Consider the following 6,653-nt stretch of genomic DNA (forward strand, 5'->3'; position numbering starts at 1 on the left):
TCGCATGTATTTCTCTATTACTGTGTGTTTCTGGATTTGTTGTGTGCTTGTGTGAGTTTAGTAGATCATGCGACTGTTTTCACTCTACATGTGTCTCATGAATGGAAACGCAAACTCTCTTTGGGCTACACAACTTTATTTTTAGACAGATTTTTAAAAAGCTTTGTCCGTATCAAATTTTCAGTTATCGCATCTGTTTAAGTTAAGACATTCAGATTCTTGGAGAAATCACATTTTTGTTCAGTTAACTCTATGGCTCAAAACTTTGTGAATAACAGGATCTCTTTTGTTTTTATTGCAGCACTGTTTCCTCTTTTTTTATCTAGTTTTCATATTTCTTTGAAAAAAAAGTATTTTAATATTAAGTAATACTTTGTTTGGAGTATTAAATGAAGAATTATTAATGTGAGATGATTGTAAACATGTTTCCCACACAGCTGTGCTTTTACTGTCTGCTTTCAACTGCTTATATTCTGCTTCAGTGCTCATATGAGAAATAAATTACTTTTATATAAATAATAAAACCAGGGTTATGATTTTATAGATTAGTTTGAGTCACAGCTACAGACTAATCTGTTTCTTCTGTAATTACATGAATGAATGAATGAATGAATGAATACTTACAGAGCTTTTCTGCAGTTGATCACAGCTGGTATCAGTCTTTTTCTTCCCTCATCTGATGTGTTGAATTTAATGAGATCAAGCTCATCCAGCGGCTCCTCTGACATCTGAAGCATGTAGGAGATTGTTGAGCAGTGAGCAGGAGAGAGTTTCTTTCCTGAGTGTTTGTCTGATTTCACAAACTCCTGAATCTCTCTGGACAGAGTCTGATCTTTCACTTCCAGCAGACAGAGGAACAGATTGATGGAACTGTCATCTGATAGTTTCATGTTATAGTCATCTGTCTTGATCTTGTCTTTAATGTACAGTGTTATTGTCTTGATGCTATTTGAGCTGTTCTCTGTATGTGTCAGTAGATCCTGTAAGAGTCTCTGATTGGACTCCAGTGAGATGCCCAGCAGAAATCGCAGGAACAGATCAAGCTGTCCATTTTCACTTTCTTGTACTTTACTGAATACACGTGTATGAAAATTATGTAGTGAATCAAAAAGTGATTCAGTAGTTCTACATAAATAGCAGTAAACTGCATAAAAAGCAGCAAGAAACTCTTGAAAGCTGAGATGAATGAAGCAGTAGACTTTCGTCTGATGAATCACTGATTCCTCCTTAAAGATCTCAGTGCAAATCCCAGAATACACTGAGGCGTCAGTGAGGTCTATGCCGCTCTCAATCAGGTCCTCCTCATAGAACATCACATTGCCCTTCATCAGCTGTTTGAAAGCCACTTCAGCAAGTTTCACAATCACTTCTCTGTTGGACTGCAGGAGTTTCTCTGGATCTCTCTCTTCATACTTCTGGTTCCTCATGTTGATCTGAATCAGCAGGAAGTGGATGTACATTTCAGTCAGAGTTTGAGGGATTTCTGCACTCAGATCTTCTTCCAGGAGCTTCTGAAGCACAGTGGATGAGATCCAGCAGAAGACGGGGATGTGGCACATGATGTGGAGGCTTCTTGCTCTTCTGATGTGTGAGATGATTCTGCTGGCTTGATGCTGGTCACTGATTCTCTTCCTGAAATATTCCTCCTTCTGAGGCTCATTGAATCCCTGAATTTCTGTCAGACGGTTGATGTATTTGGAGGGGATCTGATTGGCTGCTGCTGGTCTGGAGGTGATCCAGATGAGAGCAGAGGGAAGCAGCTCTCCTTTCATGAGCTTTGACATCAACACAGCCACTGATGAAGTCTCAGTCACATCACAAACTTTCTGAGCGTCTGAAAACATCAGTGTGATTCTGCTTTCATCCAGACCATCAAAGATGAACACAACTTTACACTCCTCATAAATCTGTGAGTCCAGATCTTGAAGTTCAGGATGAAAGTCCAGCAGAAGTCTGTGAAGACTGTACTGATGATCTCGGATCAAGTTCAGCTCTCGAAATGGAAGCACAAACATGAAATCTACATCCTGATGGGCTTTTCCCTCGGCCCAGTCCAGAATGAACTTCTGCACAGAGTTTTTCCGATTCCAGCGATGCCTTTAGTAACAACAGTCTTGATCTGGTCTTTCTCTTCACATCCTGGTTCAGGTGAGGCTTTAAAGATGTCATTGCAGTAGATTGGAATGTCTTGTGAATATTGTGTTCTGGCTGTTTGCTCCATCAGTAAAACCTCATGTTCTTCGTTCACTCCTTCACTCTCTCCCTCTAAGATATAGAGCTGTGTGTAGATACTGTTCAGGAGGGTTTGAGTCTCTTGGAGTTGGATTCCCTCAAATAATCTCTCATACCTGTTCTTCATGCTGTTTTTGTGTTGAACTTTAACTTTCTGAAAAGCATCTTTTTCTGGTTGGTAAGAATCCTGATGCATGTTTTCAGTCTCTATCTTTTCTGTGATATACTTCCTGTTATTAGTCAAGCAGTAATCCTCCCCACTGCTGAGAAAACAAAAAACAACTTAAATATTTATGACAAATGCAATAAAAGTTTAAGAAAATTAATAATAAATCTCTCAAATATATGAACGAAAGTTACAGAAAAATTTTGATATTTTGTGAAATGCAATAAGAAAAAAAATATCTGTGATTCGTTAATAGAATTTACAAATCACAGATTCATGGTGTGTGTAAAAATAAGAAGGAACATGTTTTAATAATTTGTGGTCATCAAAGCCACACTTAACATCCTAGCTCATCCAGCGGCTCCTCTGACATCTGAAGCATGTAGGAGATTGTTGAGCAGTGAGCAGGAGAGAGTTTCTTTCCTGAGTGTTTGTCTGATTTCACAAACTCCTGAATCTCTCTGGACAGAGTCTGATCTTTCACTTCCAGCAGACAGAGGAACAGATTGATGGAACTGTCATCTGATAGTTTCATGTTATAGTCATCTGTCTTGATCTTGTCTTTAATGTACAGTGTTATTGTCTTGATGCTATTTGAGCTGTTCTCTGTATGTGTCAGTAGATCCTGTAAGAGTCTCTGATTGGACTCCAGTGGGACGCCCAGCAGGAACCGCAGGAATAGATCCAGACGTCCATTCTCACTCTTTAAAGTTTTATCAACTGCTGATTTTAGCAGCTCATACAGAGAGTTTTCCTCAGATCTGTACCTCTCAAGTTTATCATCCAGAAACAACTTCACTGGCTCCATGTTCTTCATTAAATAGAGGTAAAACACATGGAAAGCAGCGAGAAACTCCTGAACGCTCAGATGAATGAAGCTGTAATTTCAGTCCCTCAAACAATCTCTCATACTTCTTCTTCATGCAGGTTTTGTGCTGGTCTTTGACTCTATGTAGTTGATCATCTGGTTGGTGGGAATCCTGCTGCAGGTCTCCAGTCTTATCATCTCTATCCACACAGCAGAAACAAGAACAACAACACAATCAATGAATGAGTTTGAGCTGAAAGATCTTTTAGTAAAGCCACGTGTCTCATTTCCTGAACCAGCTGAAACAGAATAAATGTCTCTGGTTACTTGACAATAACCCTGTTCCCTGAAAAAGCGAGAATGAGATGCTGTGTTTCAATAATGCTAATGAAGTAAGAGGCGAGACCCTTGTTGACGGACCTTGGCCAGGACTCCCGGGAGCAGAGCGATCGGGGGAAATGCGTAAAGATGCAGTCTGGGCCACATATGGGCCACTGCATCCAGACCCAGTGAGCTGGAGGAGTCAGAGAGAAGTAGAGGGGACATTGTGCTGTCTTCTGTGAAACAAAGAGGTCCACCTCTGCTTCATAAAATCTTTCCCAAATTTGACTGACTACTTTGGTGTGGAGTTTCCATTCCCCGTGTGTCACAGCTTCTCTGGACAGCAAGTCTGCACCCACATTTATATGCCCTGGAATGTAAATCGCCCTGAGGGACAGGAACTTGTCCTGTGCCCAAAGCAGAACCTGACGTGAGGGAAGCGTCTGTCGTTAGCATCTTGCAACGACAACACGTGCCTAGAGTGGGACCCAAAGTCAGAAACCGGGGCCGGAACCACATAGAAAGGGTACGAAGCCCCCGCATAACCCTTATTTGCCTCTGGGGATTGGCACTTGGATGAAATCCCCTGTCTCTGAGCCACAACTGAAACGGTCTAATGTGCAGGAGGCCCAAAGGTATCACCGTGGATGCAGCCGCCATGAGACCTAGAACCCTTTGAAAGTAACGGACAGTAATTTTCTGGTCTAGCTTGATATTCTTTAGGGTGTTTAGAATGGATCTGATACGTGCAGGAGACAGCTGTGCTTGCAGTGCGATCGAATCTTATACAACCCCCGAATATGTTGTCCTCTGGGCAGGAGAGAGAACGCTTTTCTTGGCGTTGAGTCTGAACCCTAGAGATTTGAGATGAGCTAGAACGACATCCCGATGTCGAAGCGCAAGCTCTTGAGGGCCAAAATCAGCCAGTTGTCTATGTAATTTAAAATGCGGATGCACTGGAGTCGCAGAGGAGCCAGTGCTGCATCCATGCATTTTGTGGAAGAACCCTATACTGGTAAGCTTCGCCTCTAAAAGCGAACCTCAGGAACTTCCTATGTTGTGGCAAAATTTCTACGTGTAAGTATGCGTCCTTGAGATCGATTGTCACAAACCAATCCCCCGACTGGCTCTGAGAAACAATCATTTTGATTGTCAGCATTTTGAACTTGTATGTTCTGAGATAGCGGTTCAACCCGCGAAGATCTAAAATTGGACGCAACCCCCCATCTTTCTTGGGAACCAGAAAATACCGGCTGTAGTAGCCTGACTCTTTGTTTGGTAGGGGAACATGTTCTATGGCCCCATTGTACAGCAGAGCTTGCAATTCCTGTGTCAACAAATGCGCTCGTTCCAGTTTCACGGAAGTGAAGACCATGCCGTTGAAACGTGGAGGACGATGTGCAAACTGAATCCTGTAGCCTTTCTCTACAGTGCTTTGGACCCATGGAGAGATATTTGGCAGTAGCTTCCACGCTGCCAGTTTCTCTGAAAGGGGTACTAGTTTGGACACTTCGCTTTGTTGGGGAGATGTTAGATGTCCGGTGTCCTGAAACATGGCAGGAGACAACCGGACATGTAACATTTCGCTGGAGGCCACTGCTCCCCGCAACACCAGTGGCGGTGGAGATTGTACAGTGCTCCCCTCAGGGTGCCAGGAAGGAGCCCCTAGTTTCTGTTGGAATGATACGCACCCTCCCCAAGGTGACACACCCCCACAGTCCTGGGTGCACCACCCTCAGGACTTCTTTGAGGAGATGATGCTCCTCAGGTCTGGCATCTTAAAGGCGGTCTGTGGAGTGCGACGAGCCATTCCCCAGTCTTTGCGAGAAGGCGCACGACTCGCCACACTCTCTTTCTGGGCTTCTCGCCCTTAGATAAACCAGACCTGGTCGGGACTGGGTGGCCGACAGTCCCAACGCTTGAGCACGGCGGGGAAGAAACTTCACAAAAGCTTCCTCGTAACGCTTTTCCTCCCGGAACCTACTGACGGCTGTGTTGACAGCGCTGCCAAATAGGCCGGAAGGCGAGACAGGGGCATCAAGGAGGAATGCCTGGTCCTTCTCTTGATACTTGTGAGGTTCAGCCACAAGTGCCTCTCCGTGGAGACCATAGCAGCCATTGAACGGCCAATGGCGAGGGCCGTCTGCTTAGTCGGAGTGACAGGTCTGTGGCCCGGCGAAGTTCAGAAAACGCCTCCTCATCGATACTCCCGCTCATGCTCAAGTCCTTCAGCAGGTCATCCTGGTACACCTGCAAGACCACCATGGTGTGCAGGGCAGCACCAGTCTGACCCGCTTGGAAAGCTTACCCCACCAGCGAAGATGTCAGTCTACAAGGCTTGGTGGGGAGCATAGGTTTTTCAAAAAAGATGAGCTCCCAGGGAAGAGATAGCCCACGAGCGTCTCTTCCACCTGGGGCATCATCATGTAGCCCCATGCCTTTGCATCCAACACATCACAGTGCTCGCATCCCCCAAACACCCAAAGCAAAACTCATGCGGGTCATCCTCCGAGATGAGCCTAAAACAAGGAGTCGCACATCTCTTCTCGGACTCCGACATAGCTTTAATATTTGTTTGATTTTTCTTTTCTTTTTTTAAGGAAAAGATCAACTGCAATGCAGCACGGAGAAAATTCTCTCTCTCTCACACACACACACAAAACGGTCCTTGAAGACAAAGAAGCCTGAAGGTGTGTCCGTTTTACATCTATTTATAACCTTGCAGGTGCATGTAATCAAATGACGTCACCTACTGAGGTTATTTAAACCAATTCTTGGCGTTTGACACACGTGCTTCACAACAGGTCGAACAAAGAATGTTCTCATTAGCCTTATTGAAATGCAGCATCGAGTGTAGCTTTTGATAGGGAACAGCTTTAATACAGACCCAGACTATTTTAATGCATAAACCATCCCAGATCAGCTAGAACCAGATTAACTCTTCAAATGACATTTAATAAAAATTCTCTCCATGTTCAAACACTGAGACTGAAATGCTCTGAACTGAAGAAAACTGAAACCAGATTCACAAAAACCCTGTTAAAGGACACACAGCTGATGACAATGATGGGTGAATCTGGTTCATATTTAGGTGAGAGTGCTCTATGATGGAACATACGCATTTGT

At 43.9% G+C, this 6,653-nt stretch overlaps 1 pseudogene; it reads right to left on the bottom strand.

Moving 5' to 3' along the window:
• The window catches only part of LOC107711453 (NACHT, LRR and PYD domains-containing protein 3-like), a 36,841-nt pseudogene extending 34,407 nt beyond the window's left edge, over positions 1-2,434 (bottom strand).
• Between the last annotated feature and the right edge of the window lie 4,219 nt (positions 2,435-6,653).

This window comes from Sinocyclocheilus rhinocerous, unplaced genomic scaffold (assembly GCF_001515625.1).
Source record: "Sinocyclocheilus rhinocerous isolate Xijiao unplaced genomic scaffold, SAMN03320098_v1.1 scaffold3375, whole genome shotgun sequence".
Lineage (NCBI taxonomy): Eukaryota > Metazoa > Chordata > Actinopteri > Cypriniformes > Cyprinidae > Sinocyclocheilus > Sinocyclocheilus rhinocerous.